This window comes from Pan troglodytes, chromosome 1 (genome assembly GCF_028858775.2).
Source record: "Pan troglodytes isolate AG18354 chromosome 1, NHGRI_mPanTro3-v2.0_pri, whole genome shotgun sequence".
NCBI lineage: Eukaryota > Metazoa > Chordata > Mammalia > Primates > Hominidae > Pan > Pan troglodytes.
The window spans coordinates 183,742,390-183,760,315 of NC_072398.2; the positions used below are offsets into that span (position 1 = coordinate 183,742,390).

At 46.3% G+C, this 17,926-nt stretch overlaps 1 protein-coding gene across 1 annotated transcript in view; it reads left to right on the forward strand.

Annotated features, from left to right (window-relative positions):
- Nucleotides 1–11,292, forward strand: part of TAL1 (TAL bHLH transcription factor 1, erythroid differentiation factor) — a 31,552-nt gene extending 20,260 nt beyond the window's left edge. The window contains exon 6 of the transcript XR_010146656.1: nucleotides 1,972–11,292. The gene's annotated coding sequence lies outside the window, so the exon portion shown is untranslated. The remainder of the gene's footprint in view (nucleotides 1–1,971) is intronic.
- The last annotated feature ends 6,634 nt before the right edge of the window (nucleotides 11,293–17,926 follow it).

The following is a 17,926-nucleotide window of genomic DNA, read 5'->3' on the forward strand; positions in this document are numbered from 1 at the left end:
CCCTAGGCTCTGCCTGGGTCTCCCTCTGGGTTCAGAAGAGATGAGTTTGGGATCATCAGACCCACTCTGGCCTGTTCAAGCCTATGGAGAGATGCACACTGGCCATGCTCTCTGCAGAGCCTGCCTTCCTAGGAGACTCACTGGGTTAGCTTTGGACCCTGGGTTATTCTGAGCTGCTGGAGCCTGAGGGTGGGTCCTTCACCTCTAGGCAGCCAGGTGCCACCTGCCCATCTGCTTCCCCAAGTCCACGTGTGTCTGATCCAAAGCAGTGGGATGATGGAATCAGTGGAATGTCCTTGTCAGGTACTGTCTATTCTTGGCCTTGCACAGCATGTGGGATGGGCTGCACAGATGAGGAAAGTCTCAGAGAGGCAAAGTAGGAACGAGGAACTAAGCTGAAGCTAGAACCTAGATCTGCTGGTGTTCTATCACCACTCTTAGGTCAGCACTGTCCAATAGAACTTTCTGTGATGATGGAAATGTCCTGTGTCTGTCCTGTCCAATATTATAGCCACTAACCATATGTGGCTCTTGAGCACTTGCAGTGCAACTAGTGCAACTCATTGCATTTTTATTCATTTAACACAATGATTTATTTATTTATTTGAGACAGAGTTTTGCTCTTTTCCCCCGGCTGGAGTGCAGTGGTGCGATGTCAGCTCACTGCAACCTCTGCCTTCCAGTTTCAAGCAGTTCTCCTGCCCCAGCCTCCCAAGTAGCTTCAGGTGCCCGCCACCACACTCAGCTAATTTTTGTATTTTTATTAGAGTCGGGGTTTCACCATGTTAGCCAGGCTGGTCTTGAACTCCTGACCTCGTGATCTGCCTGACTTAGCCTCCCAAAGTGCTGGGATTACAGGTGTGAGCCACTGTACCTGGCCAACAACATTAATTTTAAGTTGAATTATTCTGAATGTAAAGGGCCATGTGTGGCTAGTGGTTGCCATGCTGGATAACGCAGTTTTAGCCTCTCTAATTCATTAAGTCATTGTACACTTACTGTCATCTTTGCTGAACAGGGCAGTTCTAGGAATGCAGGCCAATCAGGTAGTTGCAGGCATGTGGAGTGCTGCCCTAGAAGTCAGCCAGGGCAGGAGTCTGACTCACTTGGGGGTCATGCAAGGCTTCCAGAAGAAGTTGGTTCTTGAAGGATGAATAGGAATTTGTCAGGTATGCAAAGAGAGGAATGGCATTCAGGGTAGCAGGAACAGCAGGACAGAGGTACAGCCTTGGGAAAGAGTGGGCTGTGCTTTGGAAGCTGCAGCCTGGGCAGCTGGTAAGGCACCTGTGGTGGAGAGTGTTGGGGCTAATGAGGTCTCAGGGCCTTGAATGCTGCAAAGGCAATGGGAAGTCATAGAGGGTTGTGAGCAGGTAGGAGGACATCAGATCTGTGTTTTAGGGACTCTCTGGTTAGTCAATGCGGAAAGGCCAGACTGAAGGCAGGGAGACCACTGAGGAGTCAGAGAGCTGCAGGCCCTCACAGCGTGGCACAGCGAGGCTGCTTAGAGAGAGGCAGGAAAGGTTGTCTTCCTGCTTCCACAGAGTCAGACAGCAGGATATGTTTGAGAAAAGCAAGACTGCGGTGCTATGGTCCTAGGACTTGAAGGCCCGGAGCTCAGGAGAGCCTGGAATCCTCCTGCAGCCAAGCCTCAGTCAGCTCTTTCTTTTCCCAGCACACTTCCCCAACCTCTCCACCCATTCCACCGTCCTACTTCATTCCTATTACGATGCCAGTCCCCAGAGAAGAGCAGAGCTGAGTCTCTGATGTGTCAGAGTAAAAAGACTTTATGCAAATCCTCTGTAAAGAGCAAGTGTTGGTAGAAGGAGGCCGCGGGCCTCCACATCCCAGACCTGGGAAGCTCAGAAAGAGGATGTGAGTCACCAAAGTTTAGCCTCACCTGCTCTAAGCCTTGTGCTGTTTATGTCCAAGGGCTGTGCTTTCATTTCTGTTGTCCTGCTGTTCCCTCCCTAGAATCCAGTGTAGAGGGGACAGTTACTCCCATTTTACAGATGAGGAATACTGAGGTCACAGAAGTGATTTGCCCAAGGTCAAGTGGCTAAGAGAGAAGCCTAACTGAGATTCCATTCTGGACTGTTTGGAGAACCAGTACCCGTACCCTACATCAGGTGAGCCCTTGAATACTGCCATGATCACTATAGACAGGCACTGCACAGTTCCAGGCTATTAGGACAGGACTTCTCTGAGGGGAAATCAGGGGAGGGCCCCATATACAGGGGGAGGGGTAGTTTGGCTCTGCATTATTTCATGAGTTCCCTGATTTAGGGGAGATGCAATGTCTCCTGACCCAGTCTCACTTATGCAGATGGTGGTCTGATGATAACATCACCTGCCCCTGCCTGGCTCCCACACCCTTGCCATCCCATGACAAGAGTCCCCAAGACCCCTGCCTTTCCAAGACCGAGTAGAGCTACGGGACCAAGTTGGAAAACCCTTTCCCACCCTATGCCTGGTGACAGCTCAGCCAGCTGAGCCGCAGGAGCCCAGAGTCCTCAGCCCTTCCCAGCTAACCCTCTGCGGCTTGGGACCTGTGGTGTTCCTGTGTCCCAGGCTCTGTGGGATCTCGGAGGGGGCTGCGCCTTCTGCCCTCTGGCAGTTCCCACACGGGCTGGCTGAGGCTCCTACTCTCTGCACTCCGCCCCTCTCTCCAGCAATCCCCTGGGAGCCACTGTGTTCAATGGGCTATCAGGCTTCCCCATCACTCTCACGCCCCCCTCCATTACCCCTGAATAGGTGGGATCCAGACCCACACAAGCACTCCCAGCCCCAAGTCCCCAGCCAATCTTTCCCAGGATCGCCTGGGACCTCACAGTTCTGATGCACTACCTGCCTAGCTCTGCTCAAGACTCAAAGTCCTGGGCGGCTGGCACTCCAAGAGGCTGCCATTCTATTGTTTGGCAACAGCATATGCTAAAGCAGCAGTGTAAACTCAGCGCCAACACCCTCAGATTGTATGATTCTGCTCAGCGAGCCTCAGATGCCAAGATTCTGCTCAGCGAGCCTAGTAGCAGGTAAAAGTTGGGATCTCTAAGATCTCAGTTTCCATCACCCTAAGCACCGACATTCAGGGATTCTATGTGTCTCCAGCGTCCTTTGGGTTTTTGGCCGCTGCAGCAGCTTCTGGCCACAATACAAGGAGAGACCTACACGGGGTGGGGCAGGCAGGACAGGCGGTGGTTGCCTGGCTTGTTTTTTTGAGGGGAGGTGGGAGGCTGTTGGCCATGGGCCCCTTTAGGGTCCACATCTGCTGGGTTGGGGCTCAGCCAGAGCCTGGCTGGCTGGTCCAGTTGCCGGGCTGCAGAGGCGAGGAAGGGAGCCCGGCTGGCAGGCTGTGTGATGCTAATGAGGCAGGGAGGCGCGGCTTTTGTCCTGCACTTGTCCTTGCTGGAGGGTCCTCAGAGAGAGAGACAGGTCCCTCCTCAGACCCAAGTGGCTGTGATTAGCCTTCAGTCACTCACTTTGATGGCTCCCAGTGCTCTGAGGGGTGTGGACAGGGACTGGGGAGGGAAGGGAAGCAAGCCTGGTCCCGTGCCCATCCCTGTGCTTTCCAGGGAGCGTCCAAAAAAACCGCACTGAGTCAAGACCAGAGTGACAACACTGCTCCATCCTCTTCTCCCTGAAGGGCCCTCGAGCTCCCCAAGGGATCCAGTGCATCCTTTCTGACTTTCCAGCTCTGAGCCTTTGCCACACCTGAGATGCCCTTTCTGTAGACTCCCACGCCAGGAGCAGGTTTTGGGTCAGACTCAGTCTCAGATGCTGCAACTGCTGCTTCCCTCCACCCCGGGAACTGGGGCCTCTCCTATTTCTGAATGCACAGAGTCCCTGAGCTGTGTCTAGGTGCTACTCACCATCCCCTGCATTCGAGTTTTGGCCTCATCGCCCTGTTTGTTCATGAGCTGCTCAGTCCTGGGGCAACGTGTCACTGGTTGGTCGCTAATGGTCCCATCCTGCCCAGTGTGTGTGGGGCTCACCCACAGGAGGTGCTTAGTGAATATTTACTGGGTGATCTCATCAGACTCCAGGGTGGGCGAGCACAAATGAATCATTAAAGTTTGTAATGATTCATTGTACAGATGGGGAGGGATGTGACTTGTACAGGGCCACGCAGGGTGGTGAGTGACTTAGCACCCCCAGTGTCAGCTCCAGATCTCTTCTAGAGCAGGGCATCTCCAAGGTGAGTCCAGGGACACCCAAGAACTCCAAGGAGAAAACTCAACGGGACATAAACCTAAATGGGAAAAATGTTACATCTTTATTTTCATCACCCTGTGACTGAAACATAGCTTTTCCTTCCATTGTTAATGTAGGCAGCAAATCACAGCACTAGCAAAGAGTGTCTGCGACTTTCGTTACCAACAGAAATTACATCCCAGATGATAGATTACCTTGAAATATTGTTCCCAATCATTATTTTGAAATTATGGTTGGTATTAGACCTGTTGCTAGATCTTTTCATTTAATCCATGAGTAAGGAGGCACACATATAATTACATCATAAAAATTTAAAATATCTTGACAATTGTATTTCAATGCCTTTGATTTTCATTATTCTATGTATTTTATTTTATGTGTTTAAGGCATTAATTTTTAAGGGGATCATAGACTCCACCACAGTGCCCCAGAGGTCCATGGTACACAAGGCCAAAGCCTCTGCACAAAGGAGTGTCCTCGCTGACCCTCCAGCCCAGAGCTTGCATCTTTCCCGGCTCCATCTCTAGTCGGGAAGGGTTTGCATCATGCACTGGCATCCTGATTTTGCAGGAATGTTGCAGGAGAGGTAGGCACCTGCTTGTGTGATTGAAGGGGGCTTCAATGCTCCAATGTAGCCCCTTGGCATGTCACTTTTAAAATCAATATTTGTTGAGCACATCACACATGCCAGGTCCTGTTCTTTTTTTTTTTTTTTTTTTTTTTGAGACGGAGTCTCACTCTGTCACCCAGGCTGGAGTGCAGTGGCGTGATCTTGGCTCACTGCAAGCCCCGCCTCCCGGGTTCACACCATTCTGCTGCCTCAGCCTCCCGAGTAGCTGGGACTACAGGCACCCGCCACCACGCCTGGCTAATTTTTTGTATTCCCAGGTCCTGTTCTTAAAGCAATGACCAGAATAGAGCAATGAAAAAGAAACATTTTCTTTGGTGAAGTTTATATTCTGAGTGGAGAGACAGATGATAAATAAGAAAAATAAGTTAAATAATTAGTGGATTGGATGGGGATAAATGCCAAAGAGAAGAATGAAGCTGGGAAAGGGAATAGCGAGTGTGTGTGTGTGTGTGTGTGTGTGTGTTTTAGGGGGTTTTCAATGAAGGGAGGGCCTTTTTTGGAAGTAAGCAAGAGGGTCTCGCAGAATAGGGGTCACCGGAGTCAAGACCTGAAGGAGATGAGGCAATAAGCCATGCAGATATTTGGGGAAAGAGTGTAATGGAGGGGAACAGCTAGTGCAAGGGCCCTGAGGCTGCAGTGTGCCTGGCATGGACTGGTTCAGGGCAGCAAGGAAGCAGGAATGGCTGGAATGAGGAGGGGAGGAGTGAGAGATGGGTTGGAGAGGTACCACATGGAGCCTCTAGTCCACATAGGGACTTTGGCTTTTACTTTGGGTGGGATGCAATAACATTGGAGGATTTGTTTTATTATTCTTTTATTTATATTTATTTATTTATTTTTGAGACAGGGTCCCTCTCTGTTGCTCAGGTTGGAGTGCACTGGTGTAATTATAGCTCACTGCAGCCTTGATCTCCCAGGCTCAAGCAATCCTCCTCCCTCAGCCCACTGAGTAGCTGGAACCACAGGCAGGCGCCACCATGCCTTTGGTTTTTAGTAGAGATGAGGTCTCACTATGTTGCCCAGGCTGGTCTCGAACTCCAGAGCTCAAGCAGTCCTCCAGCCTCGGCCTCTCAGAGTGCTGGGATTATAGGTGTGAGCCACTGCGCCTGGCCCCATCAGAGGATATTGAATAGGCAAGGGACTAAATTTTCGAAAGAATCTCTCTGGCTGTCATGGTGAGAGCAGACAGAATGGAGCATAGCAAAATTGGGGAGATCAGTTAGGACACTATTGTGATAAGGCTAATGAGCGATAAGGGGCTTGGATGTTGCAGCAATGGAGGTGGTAATAAGTATTATTATAGAAGTCTAGATATATTTAGAAAGAGCCAAGAGGATCTACTGATGGATGCAGTGTGGAAAGCGTCAGAGGGAAACGTCAAAATCAACTATGAGATCCTTCCTCTGAATCGCTGGAGGGCCAGAACACCGCATACTAAGCAGGAAGGCTGTGGGAGGAGCTGGTTTTCAGTGGGGTGAGCTCAGGAGCTCAGTTCAGGACATCTTATGTTTGAGACCCTGTCAGTGGAGTGGTCTGGGTTGGAAATGTAACTTTGGGAGAGATCTGCATTTGGATGGTGTATAATGCAGACAGGGCTGGGTCATAGTGCTCAGTGAGCACTATGCCAAGTGCTTTCTAGCACCTTCTCACCTCACTCCCCCAACAAACCCAAGAGGAGGGTGCTATTATCACCCCCATTATTTAGATGGATAAACTAAAACCCAAGGGGGCAAGGGACTCACTAAAGTCACACCACGAGGAAAAAGCAGAACCGGATCCCAACTTATATGTGTCCCATTTCAAAACTCAAGCTCTGTAACCCATATGTACTATTGTAATTTCTTCTTTTTTATTTTATTTTTATTGATACATAATATTTGTACATATTTATGGGGTACATGTGATTTTTGTTACATGCATAGGATGTATAATGACCAAGGCAGGGTATTTAGGACATCCATCACCTTGAGTATTTGTCATTTCTTTGTGTTGGGAGCATTTCAAATCCTCTTTTCTAGCTATTTTTTTTTTTTTTGAATCAGAGTTTGGCTCTTGTTGCCCAGGCTGGGGTGCAATGGCACGATCTTGGCTCACTGCAACCTCCACCCCCCAGATTCAAGTGATTCTCCTCCTCAGCCTCCCAAGTTGCTGGGATTACAGGTGCCCACCACCACGTTCAGCTAATTTTTGTATTTTTAGTAGAGATGGAGTTTCACCATGTTGGCCAGGTTGGTCTCGAACTCCTGACCTCAGGTGATCCACCAGCCCCGGCCTCCCAAGGATGGTGTCAATTTTTCTAATTTGAGCAACCAGTTATATGGTGGTGCCATTTACTGAGGAGCATAGAACGACAGGGGGTACAAGGAGAGGAGCAGGCTTAGGGGAAAGAGTAAATTCACCCTGGGTACGCTGAGCTTGAGATGTCTGTGAAATCAAGTGGAGATGTTGACAACATAGTTGGATATGCAGACTTGAAACTCTGCAGAAATACCAAGCCTGTAAATATAGATTTGGAAGTTATCAACATAGAAGTGGTAATTTACATCATGGGATTCACCCACCAAGAGGGTGTGGAATGAGAAGTGGAACAAGATTTCTGAGGAATGCAGCATCTCAAAGCTGGACAAGGCGAGAGAAACAGCTGGAGGAGACAGAAGGAGCAACCAGAGAAGGAGGAGAAGAGTGGGGAGGTGTGGAGTGCTGGATAATGGGGAAGACAGGGGTTCAAGGTGCTAGGAAGTGCTGGGATTACAGGCTTGAACAACCATGCCCGGCCGCTATTTTGAAATATGCAATACACCGTTGTTAGCTGTAGTCACCCTATTCTGCTATTGAACAGTAGAACTTATTCCTTCTATCTCACTGGATGTTTGTACCCATTAACCAACCTCTCTTCATCCCACACACCTTTCTCAGCCTCTGGTAACTATCATTCTACTTTACCTGCATAAGATCAATTTTTTTTAAGTTTCCAAATATGAATAAGAACATGAAATATCTGTTTTCCTGTATCTGGCTTATTTTACTTAACATAATGACCTCCAGTTCCATTTATGTTCCTGCAAATGACAGGATTTCACCCTTTTTTATGGATGAATAGTATTCCATTGTGTATATTCACCATATTTTCTTTATCCATTCTTTCATTGATGGACACAAGTTGATTCCATGTCTTTGCTATTGTGAATAGTGCTGCAGTAAACACGAGGATGCATGTATTTCTTTGATATACTGATTTTTTTCCCTTTGGATAAACACCCAATAGTGGGCTCCCTGGATGATATGGTAGTTCTGTTTTTAGTTTTTTGAGAAATCTCCATACTGTTTTCCATAAACACTGTTCTAATTTATGTTCTCACCAATAGTGTATAAGAGTTCTCTTTTCTCTGCATCCTTGCCAGCATCTGTTATTTTCTGTCTTTTTGATAATAGTCATTCTAACTGGGGTAAGATGATATCTCATTGTGGTTTTGATTTGCATTTCCTTGATGATTAGTGATGTTGAACGTTTTTTCATATGCCTGTTGGCCGTTAGTATATCTTCTTTTGAGAAATGTCTATTCAGATCCTTTGCCCACTTTTTAATGATATTGTTTCTTGTTTTGCTCCTGAGTTTCTTGTATATTCTGGATATAGTTCCTTGTTAAATGACTACTTTGCAAATATTTTCTCCCATTCTGTAGGTTGTCTCTTCACTTTTTTTTCTGTGGATAAGCTTTCAAGTTTAATATAGTCCCATTTACCTATTTTTGTTTTAATTGCCTGTTCTTTTGGGATCTTAGCCATAAAGTCTTTGCCTAGATCGATCAACCTGAAGTGTTTCTCCTGTGTTTTCTTCTAGTGCTTTTGCAGTTCTAGGCCTTACATTTCAGTCTTTAATCCATCGTGAGTTGATTTTTGTATATGGTGAGAGATAGGAGTACAATCTCATTCTTCTGAATATAGATGTCCAATTTCCCCAGCACCATTTATTGAAGAGGGTATCCTTTTCCCAATGTAGGTTCCTGGCATCCTTGTTGAAAATCAGGTGACTATAAATATATGAATTTATTTCTGGGTTCTCTGTTCTGTTCCATTGGTCTATGTATGTATTTTTATACCAATACCACACAGTTTTGGTTGCTATAGCTTTGTAATATATTTTAAAGCCAAGTAGTGTAATGTCTCCAGCTTTGTTCTTTTTGCTTAGGATTGCTTTGGCTGTTTGGGCTCTTTTTTGGTCCCATATGAATTTTAGATTTTTTTTTATTTCTGTGAAAAATATCTTGGTATTTTGATAGGGATTGCATTGAATGTATAAATTACTTTCAATTACTATTGTCATTTTAACAATATTAATTCTTCCAATCCATGAGCATAAGATGTCTTTCCATTTGTTTGTGTCCTCTTCAATTTCTTTGATGAGTATTTTGTAGCTTACCTTGTAGAGGTCTTTTACTTCCTTAAATTTATTTCTAGGTATTTTATTTTATTTTTTGTAGCTATTATAAATGGGATTGCCTTATTGATACAATTTCTTCTTTTGTGCTCCTCCATCCCACCTCCCTCCTCCTTTCCTTCCCTTCCTCCCTTCCTGCCTTCCCCCTCCCTTCCTGTTTTTTTTTTGTTTTGTTTTTTGGTTTTCAAGATACTTACCTTTAGCTTTCAAGTATTTTTGAAAGAGGTCAAAGTATAGTTAGAGTGAACACTCAGCATTTATTTTTATTTTTATTTTTTGAGACGGAGTCTCCCTCCGTTGCCTAGGCTGGAGTGCAGTGGTGTGATCTCGGCTCACAACCTTTGCCTCCCAGGTTCAAGCCATCCTCCTGCCTCAGCCTCCCAAGTAGCTGGGATTACAGATGCGCGCCACCTTCCCCGGTTAGTTTTTGTATTTTTAGTAGAGATGGGGTTTCATCGTGTTGGCCAGGCTGGTCTCGAACTCCTGACCTCAGGTGATCCACCTGACTTGGCCTCCCAAGTACTGGGATTACAGGCCTGAGCCACCACGCCCGGCCAACACTAAGCATCTTTTAAAATTGTCTTAAATTTTTTATTATGGACATTTTCAAACATATATTAAAGTAGAGAATAATAAATGGCATGAATCCAGTTTCAGCAATTGTCAACATGTGAGTAATCTTGTTTTGCCTATACTTCTATCTGTCCCCATGCTCCCTCTCCCCACAATGGCTTATTATGAAGCAAATCTCAAACTTCATATTATTTCATCTGTAAATGTTACTATCTTTATTAGTTGTTTTAATTAAAAATTACTGAACATCTATCTGCTCTGTCAGGTTATATGCTATGTTCTGATAAATTCTTAATCATCTTTCAAAGCTCAGTTCAAGTGTCACCTCTTCCTGGAAGCTTTCCCTGGTTTTCCCCTCTCCCAAAAGAACTTAATGACTCCTTTCCTGGCATTCAGATCATATGCCTCCTTCACAGCGCTCACTGTTTAATAGCAATTATTTTAAATGTGAGGAGATAGTATAATATAATGCTTAAGAGTTTTGGAAACAAATAGACTTGGGTTAAAATTTCAGTTTCTGCTTTGGAATCAAATAAACTTGGGTTAAAAGTCTGCTTTCTGAGCTTAATTCCTTTGAACCTCCGTGTTCTTATCAGTAAAATGGGGATATAGCACTCACCTTATATTGTGGGGAATAAATGGGTTATGAATCCAAAGTACCTTGCACAGTGCCTGGCACATAGTGGGCATTCCTTCAAGAAGTTACATGCTTCTCTCGCCACACTGTGCTGGAGGCAGGACCACAGCTGTCTCCTGTGTGTGTGCTGGCACGTGGAAGCCTCTGCGGAAGAGTGTGGGAGGGGAAGCCTCCAATTACAGAAAGCAGGCAGACTGGGCCCTAGCAGCCCTGCCTGGCCGTGGACAGATTCTCTGGCAAAGTGGGCCTCTGGTTCAACTTTTGGGCTATTTAAAGGCATTAGTAAAAATCCGAAAAATGACTTGATTTTGTCTTTTAATGCACACTTATTTTGTTTAGTTGGAAACTACAAATTTGTCCCTCCCCTCAACTAAATAATCTTTATTATAGAAACTCTGGAAAGAACAGAAAGAGAAGAAAAAATCACAGAATCAGCCCAGATCACCCATTTATGTATTATTTTATTTCCTTCTTCTTTTTAAAAAAATTTGTTTTCCATCTATGAAATTATAATTGCATTTTGTTTACTTTTTGGTCCATCTCCAGCTTTTTAAAGTCATCTTCATTTTGAGGGTTGAAGTCTGACCTTTCAAACAAAAGCTCCAAGTGTGAAAGGGTCCGAGGGTTTGGATGTGGCTTCTTGACTGAGCAAGGGGTGTCCAATGTGTGGCTGGCAAAACATGCCTGCAACACCTCTCACTGCCCACCTCCTTCTGGAAGCTCAAGGTTTCTATTCACATACCTCTGGGAATGGGAAGCTCACCACCTTTCAGGGTCATCTCTGTCATCACTAGACAGCTTTCTCTCACTGAACCAAATCCAGCCTCCCAGTGACTCTTTTCATCATCCTCAGCTCCATGCTCAGAGGGCACAGAGCACAGTTTCTCTCTCTGATCTGGTGCAGCCCTGCAGATATCTGGAGACAGAGGCCTCTGAGACTGCTACTCTTCAGGCTGGAAATTTCAGCTCCTCCAAGTATTTAACAGACTAAAGGCAAAATTAGTAACAAGGGAAGAAAACAGTTTTAGTTAATTAAAATGTTGAATGAAATCAGTTCCATGACTCCACATGCCCTGAAATGTGAGGTGTGGCCAATGCTTTTAGTCTTACCCTAAGTGGTCTAGAAGACAATGTATATTGCTTCTTTATTTACTCCTCAGTTCAGATAGATTTAAGCAGGTGTTGCTTAGGGCGGGTGTTAGCCCAGCTTCTCATCCCTCTATCCTGGACCGTGTCATCCCTGCCGGAGGCCTCAGTCACCATCCATAAGCTGTTGAATTCCAAGCCTCTATTCCCAGCACAGATCCCTCCCAGGAATGCCAGACCAAAACATGGAGCTGCGTCCTGAGATGTCCTCCGGGTGCTGCAAACAGCCTGTCCACACTGGGACTCATCGTCATCGGCGCATTGCTCTTTGCTCACTGCACCCACTAACCTGTGAGCTCCCTTTGGCACGGCTGTGGAGCTATGGTACTTTAGAACAGTGCTTGGCACAGGAAGACACTTACGAAAGGTGTGTTAAATGAATAACTACATGCCCTCTCCTCAATCCCAGCTTGCTGCTCTTCTAGTTTCCTCTAGTTTAAAAAATAGCACCGGCCAGGTGCAGTGGCTCACTCCTGTAATCCCAGCACTTTGGGAGGCCAAGCCAGGCGGATCACCTGAGGTCAGGAGTTCGAGATCAGCCTGGCCAACATGGTGAAACCCCATCTCTACTAAAAATACAAAAATTAGCCAGGCGTGGTGGCAGGTGCCTGCAATCCCAGCTACTCAGGAGGCTGAGGCAGGAGAATTGCTTGAACCCAGGAGGCGGAGGTTGCAGTGAGCCGAGATTGCACCACTGCACTCCAGCCTGGGGGACAAGCAAGATATTTCATCTCAAAAAAAAAAAAAAAAAAAAAAAGAAAAGAAAAGAAAAGAAAAAAAATAGCACCAAGTTTCAAGCACTGTCTGAATCAGAAGACGAGGCACCTCCTTGATTGTACTCTTGAATATCTCACTTCTGCGTCTATGCAGCTAGCTTATCCTGCCACTTGTACCCCTTAAATCGCTCTTCCATCCTCCAATTCTCTCTGTGCACTGTTTTAACCCAAGGCATCACCATCCTTCTCCTGGATCCCTTCCACAGCCTGCTCACTGCCCACTTCCCTGTTCGGCCCATTCTTCCAGCTGCAGTTAGAGAGAGCTTGCCAAAATGCAAGACTTTCCCACATCGCATCTTTGCCTAAAACCTGTATTATCTGTATTATCTCTAAGGTGATGATGACCGCATCTCTTAGGTCCTGCAAGGCTCTCGAGACCTCTTTCCTGACCACCCTCTGCTCTCCAGCCAGGCCCATCTCCCATCAGCTCATTGTGTGGTGTGACTTTCCCTCCCTGCTCCTCCCAACCTGGAGGTGCTCTCTTCTACACCACTCCCCAACCCCAGTTGTTGCAGATTTTCTCTCTCTAGGTCCTAGAGGAGTGCCTCCATGGCTGCACCCACATGTCCCAAATGTACGTCTCCAGCCTGGACCTCAGTTCTGACCTCCAGACTCACATTCCTTTCTCCAAACCAAACTCGTGAATCCTGCCCCTCCTTCAGAAAAAAAGCCTCCTCCTCCTGCAATCTTCTCCATCTCAGTCTGCTCCAGCTGAGCAGACTAAAAACCTCAGAACCATTCTTGGCTGCTCTCTTCCTCTCACATTCCAGACCAGGTTGGGTTTACCCTCAAAATACATCTAGACTCAGAGCACGGATCCTCAGCTCCACAGCTGCTCCAGATCCCAGTTGCCTTGAGTTGTCCTCGCCTCTCACCTGGAGCACTGTGGAAGGCTCCTTGCTGGCCTCTCTGTTCTTTCTTCTTGCTCCCACTGTCTCTTCTCCACATGGCAGTCAAATCATGTCTCCTGTGCTCAGATCCCTCCAGTAGCTCTTTGGTCTCATTGGAGTAAAAGCCAGAGTCCTTACAACCACTCACAACACGCCAGATGAGGGGGCCACACCCTTGCTTTCCAACCTCATCTCCTCCGCTCTCCCTGCACTCCCTTCAGCCACACTGACTCCCTCCAGCCTCCTTCCTCAGGGCCTTTGCACTTGCCTGTCTCCTTGCCTGGGGTCTTCCCCCATCCACGGCTGAACATCTTACTTCCTCACTTTCAACTCTTGGCTCAAATGTCACTTCTTAGAGGCGCCTTCCCTGAGAATCTGTATAAAATAGCACACCCTCTTCTTGTAGCCCCCCACCATTTTCCTGATCCTGAACTTTTCCATATTGTCATTGGAACTGTTTTATCTGTCTGTTTCCTGGCTGACCCCTCTAGAATGTCATTTCTATAAAGGCAGGGGCTTTGTTTTGTTCATTCCTGTATCCCTAGCATCTTGAACAGTGCCTGGTGCACAGGAGGCTCTCAATAATTACTTGTTCAATGAATGAATCTTAGATTTCATACTACCTTTTCCTGAGTTCCTAGACTAGATGGCAAACTCTTTTATTTACTTTTAGCAACTGTACCTTCCCTTTGAAACATTTACTGCAACTGTAATTACAAAACTGTATAATGTAATCTTGATCTTATTCTCTACAGGTTGGGCATCCCTAATCCAAAAATCTGAAATCTGAAATGCTTCTCAATCCGAAACTTTTTGAGCATCAGCATGATGCCACCAGTGGAAAATTTCACATGTGATCTCATGTGATGGGTCATAGACAAAACACAGTCAAGACCGGGTGCGGTGGCTCACACCTGTAATCCCAGCACTTTGGGAGGCCAAGGCAGATGGATCACCGGAGGTTGGACCAGCCTGACCAACATGGAGAAACCCCGTCTGTACTAAAAATACAAAATTAGCCAGGCGTGGTGGTGCACGCCTGTGCGCCTGATCCCAGCTACTCAAGAGGCTAAGGCAGGAGAATTGCTTGAACCCGGGAAGCAGAGGTTGCGTTGAGCCAAGATTGCGCCATTGCACTCCAGCCTGGGCAAAAAGAGTGAAACTCTGACTCAAAAAACCAAACAAACAAACAAAAACAAACAAAAGAAACCACACAGTCAAAACTTTGTTTCACATACAAAATTAGTTAAAATATTCTAAAAATTACCTTTAGGCTATGTGTATAAGGTGTATAGGAAACAAATGAATTTCATGCTCAGACTTGGGTCCCATCCCCAAGATATTTCACTATGTGTGTACAAATATTCCAAAATCAGAAAAAATAAAAAATCTGAGACACTTCTGGTCCCAAGCATTTCAGATAAGGGCTACTGTATTTCCAGTCCCATAGTAGCCACTAAACATGTGTTGAGTGAATGAATGAAAGAAAGCTAGGATGTTATTTGAGAAACTGACCAATAGCAGGTGCTTGACAGAGGGACTGAACCCTGGGCTGGACATAGGGACTCCTGGAGTTTAGCCCCATCTCTCCCATTGACTTGCTCTGTGACTTTTAGTTGATGACTGTCCATTTCTGGGTCACAATTTCCCCAGCTGAAAAATAAGGAGCAAGATTACATCATTTAGAATGAGCTTTCAGGCTTGAAGAGATTGTGATTCTAGAACCCAGTACTCCCAGCTTGCTTCCACTGCTGGCCTGGAGTCCTGGGTAGGGAAAGGATGTGCTTGGAACCAGTAGGGTAAGATTTGGCTTTGGGACCTCTGCTGGCAGGCTGGGCTTCTGGCATGGGGCCAGCCCTTGAATTTCTTGGCTGGATGAGTGGGCAGCAGGATGGGTTGATTGATCTTCCCCCACTGTGGGGTCCTGGCCATAAATCTCCCCAGCCCAATGGGGTCGCCTAGGACCCAGGAGTCACAGCCAGTGCATTCCTTGGCTTGACTGGCTCTGGGCTGGTGCTTTCTGCCCCTTCCAGCTCCCAGACACTGGAGACCCTGTGGGCGTTAGCACCCATTCAATCTGATCATAGAGCCTAGCTCTGTGCTCCAGAAAGCCTCTGTCCAGAGAGCTGCCAATCTTTCTCCAGGTCTGACCTTAAGATCACATGGCATTGTTTTGAGCAGATATGCCCTAGGCTCCCGGTGAGCCAGGACTTAACTCTCTTTGTGCCATGGAACCCTTGGGCAGTCTGATGAAGCCTAAGGACCCCTTCTCACAGTAATATTTTTATTTATTGATAAATTAAATTAATTAATTAATATATTTTTGAGACTGAGTCTCACTCTGTCACCCAGGCCGGAGTGCAATGGCACGATCTCAGCTCACTGTAACCTCCGCCTTCCAGGTTCAAGCAATTCTTCTGCCTCAGCCTCCTGAGTAGCTGGGACTATAGGCACATGCCACCACTCCCGGCTAATTTTTGTTATTTTTAGTAGAGATGGGGTTTCGCCACGTTGCCCAGGCTGGTCTCAGACTCCTGACCTCAGATGATCTGCCCACCTCCGCCTCCCAAAGTACTGTGATTACAGGTGTGAGCCACCGTGCCCGGCCTCTCACAATAATGTTTTTAAGTGCATAAAATAAAATGCATAGCATTGCAAAGGAAGTCAGTTATATTGAAATGTACTTATCAAAATACTAAAAATATAAGTTTGTAATATAGTGATTTATGTGTCCATTTATAATGTATTCAACAACAAGATCTTGTGGAAGGTCCAATGACTATCGTACTTCTACAGTGGTGAGCATAAGATATATCTAGATATCTGCAATAATTATATGGTGATATGAAAATATCACAGACAGTCTGTGGTTTGTTGCCTTCATCCTATGGAAGAAAATGGTAAATTTTATTTATTTTTATTTATTTTTTTTTGAGATGGAGTTTCGCTCTTGTGCCCAGGCTGGAGTGCAATAGTGTGATCTTGGCTCACTGCAACCTCTGCCTCCTGGGTTCAGGTGATTCTCCTGTCTCAGCCTCCCCAGTAGCTGGGACTACAGGCGCCCACCACCATGCCTGGCTAATTTTTGTATTTTTAGTAGACAGGTGGTTTCACCACGTTGGCCAGGCTGGTCTCGAACTCCTGACCTCAGGTGATCCACCCGCCTCAGCCTTTCAAAGTGCTGGGATTACAGGTGTGAGCCACCACATCTGGCCGAAAGTGGTAAATTTAAGTTAGAGGTTAGTGAAATACAGATATATGTTTCCCTGTCCATGTTCATGAGCTAGAGTTCTGTCCACGGCCCTCTGGGAAGGGAGTGTTACATGAAGGGGAGCCAGGTGAATGAATTCTTAAGTCTGAGAGGAGAGGGGCTCACCACAGTCCTAACCAGCCTGCTTCCTTGGGACCTTATCAAAATATGAAAAGCTATCATAGTCTGTTAACGGAATCACAGGATCATAGGCTCCAGACCTGGAAGGGCTACAACCCTGCTACAGTTTCAGTGTATGTCCCTCTAAAATTCATACGTTAAAACTTAAACCCCAATTAGCTGGGCATGGTGGCGGTGGCCTGTAATCCCAGCTACTCAGGAGGCTGAGGTAGGAGAACCACTTGAACCCAGGAGGCGGAGGTTGCAGTGAGCTGAGATTGTGCCACTGCACTTCAGCCTGGACAACGAGAGCAAAAACTCCGTCTCGAAGAAAACAAACAAACAAAAAACAAAAAAAATCCTTAAACCCCAAGGTGGTGATACTGAGAGCTGGGACCTCTTGGAAAGGGGTTAAGTCAGGAGGGCTTCACCCCCGTGAATGGATTAGTGTTCTCAAAAACGGGGTTGAAGGGAGTGTCCTTGCCCCTTTCACCCTTCCATCCCTCCCACCGTGTAAGGGCACAGCAAGATGTGTCATCTTGGAAGCAGAGGGCAGCTCTCACCAGATGCCAAGCCTGCTAGTGCCTTGATCTGGGACTTCCCAGCCTCCAGAACTGTCAGAAAGTAAATTTCTGTTCTTTATAAATTACCCAGTCTAGGGTATTTTATTAAAGTGGTACAAAGCGACTAAGACAAACCCCTTTTGCAGACACCTCATTGGGTGACCTGGTCCATGGCCTCTGCTCTTACATGTCTAGGGAAGGAGAGCTCACCCTCCAGGACACCCTCATATCAGGCTGAACAGCTCTAACTGTCAGAGGAATGGTTGCCTTGTCTTCTCCTTCACGTACAGAGATGAATCAGACATAGTCCTTGCCCCACAGATAGAGAGTGGAGAGAGACAAGGACTCAACTACAGCTAAAATGTTTTATTCATTGAACAACCTTTCTCTGAGCTTCTGCTCTTTGTCAGGCCAGTGGTAGGCACTGCATATACTGACATTTAATTTCATAAAATGTGTGTCGAGTGTGTACTCAGGCATTGTGCTCAGTACTGGCTGGTGAGGGAGAGATAGACATGATACCTTCCCTCCATGGAGACAGTTATTAAATGAGTAAACATACAAATCAGTGTGTAATTGCAACTTGTGATCATGGCTGTGAGGAGATGAGCAAAGGAGACTCATAGAAGGGAGTGACTTCAGATGGGAGAGAAGGGAAGTAAAGAAGTATTCTTGAAGAAAGGGATGTAAAGG